The sequence below is a fragment of the Dipodomys spectabilis genome, unplaced genomic scaffold (genome assembly GCF_019054845.1).
Source record: "Dipodomys spectabilis isolate Male_0828 unplaced genomic scaffold, ASM1905484v1 ptg000598l, whole genome shotgun sequence".
NCBI lineage: Eukaryota > Metazoa > Chordata > Mammalia > Rodentia > Heteromyidae > Dipodomys > Dipodomys spectabilis.
In genome coordinates, this window is record NW_024871275.1 from 393,239 (window position 1) to 406,628 (window position 13,390).

At 34.8% G+C, this 13,390-nt stretch overlaps 1 pseudogene; it reads right to left on the reverse strand.

Annotated features, from left to right (window-relative positions):
• Window positions 1-991: 991 nt before the first annotated feature.
• LOC122100729 lies at window positions 992-1,091 on the reverse strand (annotated as a pseudogene).
• Between the last annotated feature and the right edge of the window lie 12,299 nt (window positions 1,092-13,390).

The window sequence follows — 13,390 nt, forward strand, 5'->3', positions numbered from 1 at the left end:
TGGCTGGACACATCTGCACAGTGCTTATACGTGGAATAATACCAGTGTGGCTTCTTTCTTACTTCATCATGATGCAGATACCAATGTCTAAACGAAAGGCCTCTTGACCTCCTTGCATCTTGCTGCTTGGAATAGAAACAGCAAAGATACGTTTGATCTCCTTCTTTTGAACCATTATTTTAAACCAGGTCTGAAGAACAACTTGGAAGAAACTGCATTTGATACTGCCAAAAGATAAGTATGTATGACTACCTCTTTGAAGTTATGAAAGGCTGTACAAATTGTTCTCCTATGTCTTAATGATTTGGTTAAGTTACTTAAATTTAAAAAATGCCAGTCCATCCTTTGTCTCTGTACAAAATATTTTCACAATACAAAGCAACAGCAATATCTTACTTTAAAAATTCATGGATTCCATGGTATTCTTCCAAATGAATTGCCTGACTTTGATGTCAAAATATATTCAAGAGTTGTTTGTATACATCTATAATGATTTCTGTAGAGCTTGTGATTTTTTAAATCAGAAATAATTTTACCATGTCTGTTGAAATGAGTAGTACAGAACCTGAAGATATTTCTGGTGCTTGTCTGAAGAAAGTATATTTTAACATATTCTGTATTCTGTTTGTAAAATGTCCAAATCTATTTCATTCTCTCCTAGATATAATACTTTGAATACTACATTGTTATATATTATATAAATTCATAAATAAATGTGTCCTTACAGATTGCATTCCATATAAAAACAGTTTAAGATTCTTTTTTCTCCTAGCTCCTTATAGTATTTTATTTCTTTGGGATAAAATTAAAATGTTATCTAATTTCAAAAATTTTGTAAAGGGTATGCTATGTAAAGACCTTTCTAAGGTGAAGATTTAATACACTGATATCAAACTAACTTTTAATTATATGAATCACATATGTTGTTAAACTTGTATTTTTGTAATCAACTTTTTAATAACTGTTTGTCATTTCTACCAACTGAAGAATGAAAAATATGGAATAATTCGCATATTTTCATATCATCCTTGTCCAAGTGGCATGTTAATCTCTATATTGTTGTAATTTATGTATATGTGCTGCCGAAACATGTAGTATCCTGTAAATTTAAGTAGTTAATGATCCAGTCTCTATACAGGCATATATCCTTGGTTGTCTATTTGTAACAAGGAAACCTTATTGTTACTAACAATGTTATTGATCTTATTTCTCTGAAATTCTGTGTATAGTGGAAAAAACATATTGTTCGGTAGATAGCTCACACTTGCATTTTTTTGCCAATGACTATTTAAGTCTTTTTCATTTTAAATTTGATCATACTTTGAAGCCTTTATAGCTAGGTTCAAAGAGATGGCTTTTCAAGTACTTATTTATCAACTGAGTTAGCTTTGTGGAGCTAATGGATTCAAAGTAAGCCTTGCTGAAGAGCTACTTCTAAACTTTTGCAGCTTAAAATTTCCCAAATGAGGTCTTACTGGCACAAATGTCTACTGACCCTTTACCCTTCTTCCATGTAGTAACAGACCAAACAGAATATCTTACCCTGACAGCAAAGATTATCTTAGTGGAACAAAACTAATCTTAGTTAGAAGGGATCATAGAGAAATAAACAGTTCTGACTAGAAAGTATTTTATCAAAATGTAGTTGTTTATTATACCTACCATTTCAAAAATAGCTAAAGCCAAGAAGGTGAAAAAAAATGTTCTTATGCATTATTGTCCTGACCTGTCTACCATCCAACCAGATAGGAACATACACTACTGAATTTATATCACCAAATATTTCCATAGATCCAGGAGAAGTCCATATTTTTCTCCTTGATATTAGGCCTTACATTGGTAATGTTTTAGTCACAGTGTTTCCTCTTGCCTCTAGGCTGTAAATCTACAAATGGTAAAGCTTTAGGTCTAACTCTACCAAACTCTGAGGTAGAGATAATGGAATAATACTGTAAAACAGAGTTGCCTTTGATACCTTAACCACAACAGAACAATGAAAAACATTTCCTTATATTACATATAGTTATATATTTTGTATTTATATGTGCTAATTTTATGTTTCACACAATGAAACTTACTAGAATTAATCGATAATTTGACAAATAAATTGATATTTATTATAATAAATAGATTGGAATATAAATAATTAGGTTTAGAATATGTATTAGAATATAAGAAGTATCAGTGCAATGTCTTCGGTATAAACTTGTGACACCTTCTAAGTGTTCTTAGTCTACTGAATTCACATGGTAAAAAAAAAATGTTGTTTTCCTCTAATCTGCAAGGGATTTTACTCTGCTGCTCTGTATATTGTTTTAACTCGCTGGACCAAGAATGGTTTTCTCCATATTTCTGATCATACCCAAATTTTGCTGATATGATGTCCAAAGGGTATTATTATTCTACAGGACCCACGCGTCCTAGGATCCCAGGTTCCAGTTATCTGCATCATCAGATAACAAGGGCAAGTCTTCTCACCTAGGCCCATGCAACATGCCAACAGAAAGTAATTGAAGACTCATCTTAACTTCCCATTTCCTATAATAATTTAGGGCCCCAATTACACAGGGTTTAGCAGTAAGCAATTGTGAAATGCAAGGCAACTTAAAATGAAAGATGAGATCACAAAATCTGAGAGAAACTACTGTAATTCACACTTTCAATTTACAGATGACCAGCCCATATGAGTGAACAAGATCACAAATGTCACAAGAATATCTTTAATACCCCTCTCCTAATGATTAATGAAAGATTTCAGTCCAGTATAAGTAGGACAAAAAATAGTTCCTGGAAGGATAAAATCCATAATTTGTCTACCAAGGCTCGGAAAACTTGAATTAGAAGTCAAATAGAATTCAGAAAAACATTAATTGAGAAGATCCTTAGTGCTTCAAAACACTGGTACTTCAGTAAAACTTGGTTATGTAGTATAAAAAGGTTGTCATTCTCAAATCAATGGTAACCTATATTTAATCTCCTGAAAATATATTCCTTTTAAAATATTTTTTTTAGGGGGTCCAGGCGTGGGGCCTGATCTCGTGGCCTAGGCGCTGTCCCTCAGCTCTTCAGCTTAAGGCTAGCACTCTACCACTTGAGCCACAGCACAACTTCCAGATGTTTTTTTCTTTTTGTTTTTTTTTCTTTTTGTTTTTTTTCTTTTTGATTTTAAAAGATCACAAATATTTGCCTTATCATGTTGTTTGATATTTTCCTTAAGAAATATGACTTCAAGTCTTGAATATGGGTACTCATCAGAGATGTGACAAACATAAAATCTGTCTTCTATTTCTATCATATTCCTCCACAGTAATAAATTTTAGTTTTCTTCTTTTCCCAAAAGTTATAGGTAGTAGAAAATATTATCCCATGTAAAATAAAATAATCACAAACCATTGTATAAAGCCATTTATAAAAACTGCTAGTTAGCCAAACATTCTAAGCCATTTTTAAACTTTCTTGTTGACTAAAGATTAATCTTCCAAATGGATAAGAATAAAATCAGGTCTAGGTCCTTCACATCTCCAGTCTTTCAAATTGTTATTGCAGATGAATTGATTATGGAAATATAAGCTGATATCAGTTCAAGTATATGCAGGTTTGAAATGCCATGGAATGTATATAAACCTGTCAAAGTATGAACAGACAGTTTAACAGAATGACTATCAAGAAGTTGAAACCAGAGAAGAATATTAGTAAAAACATAGAATGAATGAAAAATTAAAAAGTGGCAAGTACAACTAGAACACTCAATGTACATATGTGATAAAGGAAGTGGTAAATCTGAAATAAATCTTGGAGAAGGGGTTGGTTGAGAATGATAGAAGGAGTGACTCTGATCCAGGAGCACTGGACAATTACATGGACATATTTAATTGTAACACACTACCACAACCTTTTGAAATTCAGTTAAAAACACAACAAAAACCAAACACACAAATGTCACAACCAAACAGCAATCTCTAGAGAGTATGAATATGACCTCTCAAAATTTTAAATAGTTAATCAAAGGCAGTATGGGAAAAGCAAACCAACTGTTCAAAGAGGGCAGTTTGGGGTAGGGGAGAATTTTGAACAGATTTAAATAGATTGTCTAAGGTTATAAATCACCTACATCTGCAGCAAATATTTTCTAATGGGAGATCTGTTTGTCTGAACTGGATATTCCAGTCCTGAGATACACTTGATAGCTGGTGAATATAGAATGGAAGAAACAATATCAAAACTCATTACTCCATTGGAGAGAAAACAGTCCTCTATGTTTTCTCTCATCTCTCTTTACTACTCTTTTTCATACTTTTCAGTCGTGATTTTGAATTATGTCTTTCCTTCTTTGTTCTGGCAAAGTAATCGGTCAAGGTAAGTAACTAAAGATTATTTGCCATTTTTTCTATTATGCTGTTTACTTGTCCAAGCGAGTCCATTAAACTTCCCTCTTGCATTTGGTTGCCATGAAAACCCAACATCTATGATAATGAGGACAAACTCTCATGTAAAACATTGTCTCCAAAAAACCAATCCAAGAAGCTGTGATCACAAATATTTAGCTATACGTTTTTGTTCTTTTACCTTGAAAGTCTTCTTGTGTCTAAAGTGCCCACAAAAATAAGTACTCCACCGCTTTTTGGTTCAATTACTTCTAACCTTAAAGATATAGTTTGCTAACAAGATGCTTAGAGGAAACCGAAGAATACTCCACTTTTATCTTCTCACTTAAGACTCTCGTTAGATACCATATCAGGAACAGTGAAGTTATTCTTTGCAAAATTACTTCAATAGATTATTTTTCTCTTGGTCTTGCATTTGCTTAACAAGATGTATCGAGGGGCTGGGAAGTTGGCTCAGTGGTAGAGTACTTGCCTTGCATGCTCGAGGCCCTGGGTTCGATTCCTCAGCACCACATAAGAAAAAAAGCCGAAAGTGGCGCTGTGGCTCAAGTGGTAGAGTGCTAGCCTTGAGCTGAAGAGCTGAGGGGCAGCACCCAGGCCCAGAGTTCAGGCCCCACGACCAGACCCCCCAAAAAAACAAAAAACAAAGAAACAAGATGTATGGAGAAGAATAGAGTTAAATCACCCATACCTTGGATGACAGTGTCTGTTACAAAGGACAATACTTCAATGTCCTATTTCAATGTCCTCCTCTTAGCTCTTACCTGATTTCCAATTAATCACAGCAGCTTGGCTTAAAGTCTAGAGAAGTGGAAGGATTATAAGGCCTCCCCCACTGCTACGTCTTCATGGTTTCTCTTTTAAAACTGTTTTATTTGGATGTGGAATTTATTTTTATGTCTTCATTCGATCTAGTGTGCATTGAAGTGAGCCAAATAGGCTCTGTAAAACCACTTTAGGTAGCAAAAATATTAAGACAATCTATTTTAAAAAGTTTTGGCCTCCCTCCACTGCCGAAGCCAATACGCTTAGCTAGGGCTTCTAAGAACACTGTTTTCTTACTTTTTCCATTTGCTCTTCTTTTCTGATCCCAAAACTTTTTGGCTCATGTAATAAGAGAAGTCTTCATTGTCTCATGTTAATAATGATATTATATTTTTGAGCCACTTAGAAATGTGGAATCATTGGTTTGAAGTATCCAATCAGATTTTTTTCTGTTTCAGTGCTTTATGTGCAAAGACATTGTAGAAGGTATTATAAACAGAAAAGTGTAAACCCAATACCTTCTTTCATTGTGGAGGGCACTTTCTCCCTAAATAGTTTGACCCCAATTATCTTTTTCAGAGGATTACTGTTTGGTAAGTAAAGGTCAAATCACAATTTTGATGTCTTTTTTTAAAGAACTTTGAATTTAAATTCCACTACAACCTTGTTTCACACAGTAAGAGTATATTTCTTGGGTAAGGACAATTCTCAAGGTTACCTACAGGATTTACAGCAAGGTTTGTGAGGTTTTTTTGTTTAGTGTGAAAAAGAGCCATCTTCACCCACATTGCTCCCTCTGAGCTAAGTCTCCATGGATTTCTTTGCATGAAAGCCTATTCTCCCAGGCAATTTAAAAAAATTTTTAATAGGCTAACTTGTTAGAAAGTTTGAACAATTAAAATTTACCTGTCATAACTTTAAAACTCTTTTGAAATTCCTTTAACAGAATCCTAATTCCACCTTTACCATCAAAAACAGTTAACATGTTGTTTTCATGATATCATGTCCATGCAACTATTATTTTCCAGGGCCTTTGTTATGCTATATATATGACCATATATGCTGATGCTAAGCAAAATGAAATCCAAGATATGGAAACAGAGATTTTTATTTGCGGTTGTTGTTTTTAATGTACTATGTGATTTCTATTTTCTTTTGGCATTTTTCCCTATGGTTTATTCCCTGCTATATTTGATTTTGATACCCTGTGTATTGGTATACATTTACCTTAATTAGGGAAGGGAATAGGAACAACAAAGTGGCGAGAAACAAGACAAAGGGCAAACCAATGCAATAGAAATGCTCACAAGACAATATGATGGAAATGTACATTACAACTTGTGAGGGGTATTGTGGTGAAGGAAAACTGTGAGAAAAATGAGAAAGGGGATAACAAGTTTGAAAAATTATGTATTCACTACCTTACAATTTCTGTAACTCCACTGTACATAACTTTGACAAGAAAATTAAATTAAATAAATAAGCTACATGAAATAAAATTTCACTGTATTGGTATAGTAGATATTATTATTTTAGTAACTTTTAAAAATCAATACTATTTGGCATTAAATATGAATTAATTACCCCTTTTGAATCAGAGGGCCATCAACTTGAATGTTATCTAACTAGACAATATTTTCACAATATACTTGCCAATATTTTGAAAAAAGAATAAATTTAAACTTTCTCATACTAAAACAGAAAACAGTTTCATTCTATGGAAACCCATAACTTTTAAAAGTAAGTAAGTTGTTAAGAGGACAGAATATATGTGTTCTTCAAAATTCCTATGACTAATAACTACTCATTTTCAAATTCTGAACATTCCTACCTGAGAGCTTCAAAACAGTACCTGTTTGCATGTTATGTAATTCTGCAATAGATTCATATTCCAATGGGTTGCTACAGATTGAGAAGTAAACAGAAAAATAGCCACATTCTAGTAAAGGATAAAACTATGAGGCATCTGTAATAATCAATTCTTCAAGAGTAAGCAATTGTTTATCAGAGTAAGCTATTATTTCTATGACCATTAATCTGAAGATTTATGCCATAAAGTCATCCTAGCCCAACAGTTTCCAAGGTGTAGGGTGCACCTCAAAGTTCCCTTAATTTACATCACGAATAGCTTATGTCTATTGTGAAAAAATACTACACCTCTGCTAATGTGATGCCTTCCATGTTCTCGAAAGAATACCACAATAAACTGGGTTGCATCATTTTCCCCCACTGGTATTCTTGAGATCAGAACATTTGCAAATATTATTCATATTTATACTTTTTTAACTACCATAGATATTCAGGATGCTAAGAGCGCAATGTTACAGTTCAAAGCCCACCCAGGCAGGAAGGTTCCTTAGATGTTTATCTCCAATAAACTTCTCAGCAAAAGCCAGACAGAAGTGGCACTGAAATTGAAGTGGTAGGGCAAAAGCCTTGAGCATAAACAGGCTCAGAGACAGTGTTCAGGCCCAGAGTTCAAGCATTAGGACAAACCAATAAAACAAAAACAAAAATGAAAACAAACCCCAAACCTAGCATTTTTCTCATTGTATACAGAGGCACGTAATTAAGGAAATTGTTTCCTGTGTTACATAGGTGGAAGAAAGAAGATGTCACACAATTATTCTCCTCATACTATGTTATACCAAAGCCTCAAAAAATTGCTTTTTCTAAATTTATAAATTAATATCATCCATTTCTTGGCAACTCTGTTTACATTATTCACACTATCATTTTATACATGAATTGTTGGAATTATCTATTAACTAATTTCTAATTATATCTCTCATGAAAGAATATTCTAGGCAAGTAGACTGCAAGAATCATTTGTGAATTTGTCAATTAAACCCTCTATTTAAAAATAATTTGGGGGCTGGGAAGGAGGCTCAGTGGTAGACTGCTTGCCTTACATGCATGAGGTCCTGGGTTCGATTCCTTGGCACCACATAAGAAAAAAACCCGCAAGTGGTGCTGTGGCTCAAGTGGTAGAGCACTAGCCTTGAGCTGAATACCTGAGGGACAGTGTGCAGCCCCAGAGTTCAGGCCACACGAATGACAAAAAAAGAAAAGAATTTTGTAGTATCCAATAGAATATGAAATTACAAACAAAACCAAAATATTTATTTTAAATCTCAATTCTAATTTAGCAACATTTACAAAGTCCTACATTAGACAAACTTTGCTATTTCTCCGGCTTAAGCTTTTGTAATCCTTCATCATTTCTTTGGAATCCAACAGAATGATGATTACTTACTTTCTCAAATTTTGGAAGGTATTCATGAGTCATTTTGCATCTAAGAGTATTCTGTAATGGAGAGAGAATTTAAAACACAAGTGAGGATTATATATGAGTTGCATTTCAATAGGTAACTTGACTTCTCAAAAAATGACAAAATTAGCCCAACCTTCCAACTGTGTTTTACTTTCTTGTTTGATTTGTTTTATTAAGACAAAATTATACTACCTAGTCCAGGGAAGGTATCACTATGTAATTCCATTCTCTAATCTTCTGTTTTAGTCTGAGTGCTAGAATTCTAGGCTTATATTACATTGCCCTGCCATTGCTTCTTGTTTTATTTAATCTATATACAGATTAGAAATTCTGAATTTCTCCAGTGATATTACCCACTACACTGCTCAGACTGTTCCTGTACTATTTTCAAACATTTTCTAACATTTGACACAGGATATGAACATTTTCAGATGCACCTGCGGGGTCTCTGATTCATTCCTCAATGTGTCCGATACCTTTAATAATGATTACTTGACTCTCTTAATATCTCTGGTCCCTACCTATGTAATATTCTCAAACATTTTTGAAAAAAGTAACTTGAGGACTTTCTAATATTAAAAATTATCAGATGATTCTAGTCTTACTTAGGACATATTTTCTATTGTTTTCTAACTTTTCTACATATTATGAGAGTCATTTCATTTGTGTTTTGTGTGTGCACATATAAGTGCCTCAGTGTGTATGTGTATGTTTGTATGTATGTATGCAAAAGCCTCAATCTCTTATTCATCAATCTTGCTCATGACTGGTATTCCATCACCTGAGCCATTCTTCAAATCCAGCTTTTGGCTCCTCAATTATAGGTACTGTTGCAAAGACTGCTCTACCCTAGCTGGATGCAAACTGAACTATGCAGACTCCTTTACATTCTTAGGTTTTATTTCTCCAGGAGTATCAACTTTTAAGCTATAAACATTTTTGTGAGTGTAAGTCTATGCTGTAGCCCAGGTTCGTAACTCTAGAATTCATATAAAGAAAGATGAATATACCCATTACATACCCTGAGTGTACACTGTTAGAAATGTGATCGTAAGCTCATTGGTGGTGAGATCTGAGGATGGGGGTTCAAAGCCAGCCCGGGTAGGAATGTTCCGGAGACACTTTTCTTCAATTAACTACAAGAAAACTGGAAGTGGCACTGTGGATCAAGTGGTAGAGCATTAGCCGTGAGCTGAATAGCAGAGGAACAGTGCCCAGGCCCAGAGTTCAAGTGCCAAGACCACCACCAACAACAATAAATATATAAGGAAAGAAAAAGAAATATCATCTTAGCCAGCAGTTCAGTGCTAGTATAAGCCCTATTCTCTCAAGATGGTTTTTCCAGTTAAGTCCATGCTCTTATATCTGACTTGCATTGGAACCAGAATTATACTTCCATTCTACTTTCTACATAGTTGTGTGATTAGCAAGCGTGATTTAGAAAGAGAGTGACCTCATACTGCGTGTTCCACCTAGGAGTAATGCTTTCTCTATATCACTCCCATAAATCTACATACGGGACTTGGCTTTATTGTTTCAATGTTGTCTTATTTGTAGAGTCTTCTATAGTGTATTGAACCCATATACTTTAACACAGAATTTCTCTTTCTCCTATTATTGCTATAGTTTCCTTTACTGTTAACTCATATACACTTGGGAAATAATGTGCTGTACATACACTCACAAAAAGAATGATCTGAGAACCTTCTTTCCATTTAAAATTCACTTTAATTTACAGAGACCTTACAAAGATTGAACTCAATATACTCATGGATAATATATTTATAAGCAATATAAATTTCATATGTTCTCTTTACTAAGTTTTCTCTGAAACACGTGTTACCTAAGGTCCAAAGGTGTCCTTGTGTTATTTCTGTGAAGCCAGAAAACATTCATTATACCTCAAGCAGCACCATCGATTGTTACTGGAAATAAAGGTAACTGGATATGGAAACTGATCCCAGGAGAGGAATGGAACATAGAGGAATGACAAAGTTCAAGTTAACTTGTGCTTTCCTTTTTACTGTACAAGAAAAGAATCACAAGGCTTGAAGGAGACTCTGTCCTGGACTTTTTCAAGTATGTTCTTTTCTCATATAAAACTTTTCTGTAAAGTTATAGTTGAGAGTATTACAAAAAGAAATAATGTGCCATTTGAAAGCCATCATAGAACAAAAGGAAATAACGTTGTTTTAAATGTGTTCTACTGCAAAGAAACAAAGACAGGGAGGTTTTAAAGTGCCTTATGGATGGATATTTCACCCCTGAGATGATTCTCTATTTGCAGGAGTCAGTTATCAATTTCTTTAGTCTGGTCCTGAGTTCTCTAGAGCAAGAAGGATTCCAAAAAAGCAGGATCCAGTGAGTATGATCACCAAAAGGAGCCTCTTGTCAAATGAGTACTCCTTTAAGGAGGGTCCCAAAGAAATATCTGGGTTTTTTGTTTGCTTGTTTAGTTTGTGCTGGTTCTGGGGCTTGAACCCAGATGCTGGACCCTGTCCCTGAACAGTTTTCTTTCCTGCCCACCTACCCCCAAAGCTAGTACTCAACTGCTTGAGCCGAAACTCTACTTGTGCTTTTTTGGTGTTTAATTAGAAATGAGTTTGACAGATTATCTTGCCTGGGTTAGCTTTGAACTAAGATAGTAAGAAAGCTAAGTGACATCAACTGAATAGACTTCTCTTTTGAAACAACTAATATTTGATGAAGTTTTTTGTAAAGCTAATATTTGACAATTTTTAAAAGTAGAGAATATGTCCAGCAAAGAAGCCATAAAGTAAATAATTCAGCAAAAGTAGGTGCATTAAATCATTTTGGAATTTATTTTTCTGCTTAGGAAGATTATTAATCTTGTCATTCCTTTGGGGGAAAAAAAGTCATATTTCACTTTATTTTTTGGTCGTGGGGCTTGAACTCTGATCCTGGGCGCTGTCCCTCAACTCTTCAGGTCAAGTTGAGTGCTCTACTACTTTTGCTACAGCACCACTTCCGGGTTTCTGGTGTTTAATTGAAGATAAGGGTCTCATGGGCTTTCCTGACCAGGCTGGCTTTCAACCACAATCCTCTGGGCTCAACATCCTGAGTAGCTAGTATTACAGGCGTGAACCACCAGCACCTGGCTCATATTTGCATTTATGTGCACTGAATGACACTATGTAGACAAACAATGGAAATTTGAACCAAATGATGCCATTGCATTTTTTCAGAAAATTTGAGGTAGCAATAAGTATGTCCTCCTTTTCCATTCTGTTACATTAATGACTCATTAGCTATGGGACCCTCCATTAGCATCCTCTACCATCTAAATAGGTGTATTTAGTATCAGGAAATGTTCATAGAGAAATATAGAAAGACAGATTTTAGAAAGCAAAGGATATCGAGTATGAAAGAACAGCATAGAGATAGATACATTTATAACAGAGATTAAGAACTAGCCTAAGAGATTTAGAATGCTAAAGGCAATGAGGAATAAGCCTAGTTGAAAACTAGTTCTTCAATAACCAAAATTGTTTTCTAGAACAATTTCTGGTATACCTTAGTTACTATCATTTATTCCTTTGATCTGGTGTTATTTTTTCTCTTGTGTCACAACGGTTAATTAGCCTCTGCCTTTTTGTTGCGGTCACTGACCAAAAAGTTTTCCAAATGTCACTTAGATTACCCTTCTCTTTGTGATTAGCAGTGACCATACAAAATCCTGGAATCTTTGAATTTCCAGAATTAATCTTCACCTGACATCTAAGCACATTCCTGGCATTAATTGCTGTGACCTAATGACAAAAACTTTTTTTTCAACACAGTATTATAAGTAAAATACATGAATTAGGGACTATTGTCCAGTGTCAGTTTGGAAGGAGCAATTGTATATTAAAAGTATGTATCCTTTATTTTGCATTTACTAATTTTTTTCTTTTTATATTGTGAAAATACTGTACAGAGGGGTTACAATTACATGGGCAAGATGAGTACATTTCTTATCAAGCATTGTATCCTCCTCCTTTGGTTCCCCTTCCCACCCCCTGCCATCCTCCACCTGCCCCCAGAACCAATCCTCCTTCCCACCCCCCCCTCACAAAAGTTGTAATGTTTGTTTTTGACATAACGACTTGTACATCGCATTGTTGCAATGGGTCCACCTGTATCCCTATTTAAATGATGTGTTTTTTCCCTTCCTCTCCACAAATTATACCATTATCAAGTACAGTGAAAGCAAGGATTATACTCTGGGTGAGGGACATACAAAACAACAAAGAAATAATTTCATAAGTGTGTTAGAAACAATAACATGAAAGAAAAAAACACTTAAATACATATCTTAGGGTTCATTTCCCTAACAGCAACTTATCTGATCTTTTCTGCTTGACTCAGACATACACTAGTTATTGCAAATAAGGGAAACCCAGGGCTTTCTTCCTTCCTTCCTTCCTTCTTTCCTTTCTTTCTATCTTTCTTTCTTTCTTTCTTTCTTTCTTTCTTTCTTTCTTTCTTTCTTTCTTTCTTTCTTTCTTTCTTTCTTTCTTTCTTTCTTTCTTTCTTTCTTTCTGTCTGTCTGTCTGTCTGTCTTTCTTTCTTTCTGTCTGTCTGTCTGTCTTTCTTTCTGTCTGTCTGTCTGTCTGTCTTTCTTTCTGTCTTCCTTTTTTTGCTCAAGGCTAGCATTCTACCACTTAAGGCACAGCATCACTTCTAGTGTTTTTTTGTGTATGTGGTACTGGGGAATTGAACCCAGGGTTTCATGCATGCTAGGCAATCACCGTACCATGAAGCTACATTCACAGAGCCCTAAATGACTTTCTTAAGATGGCTTTACATTTTCATTCCATAGCTATATCGTAATTTTGGCCAGGTGCTAGAAAATGATGTGAAAAACAATACAATACAATAAGTCCAGGAAGGTTGGATGGAAAATGAATAACCGTCATGGTCTAGCCAGGGCACAGAGGGGCTTACGTCATGGAGCTGTTTCAAC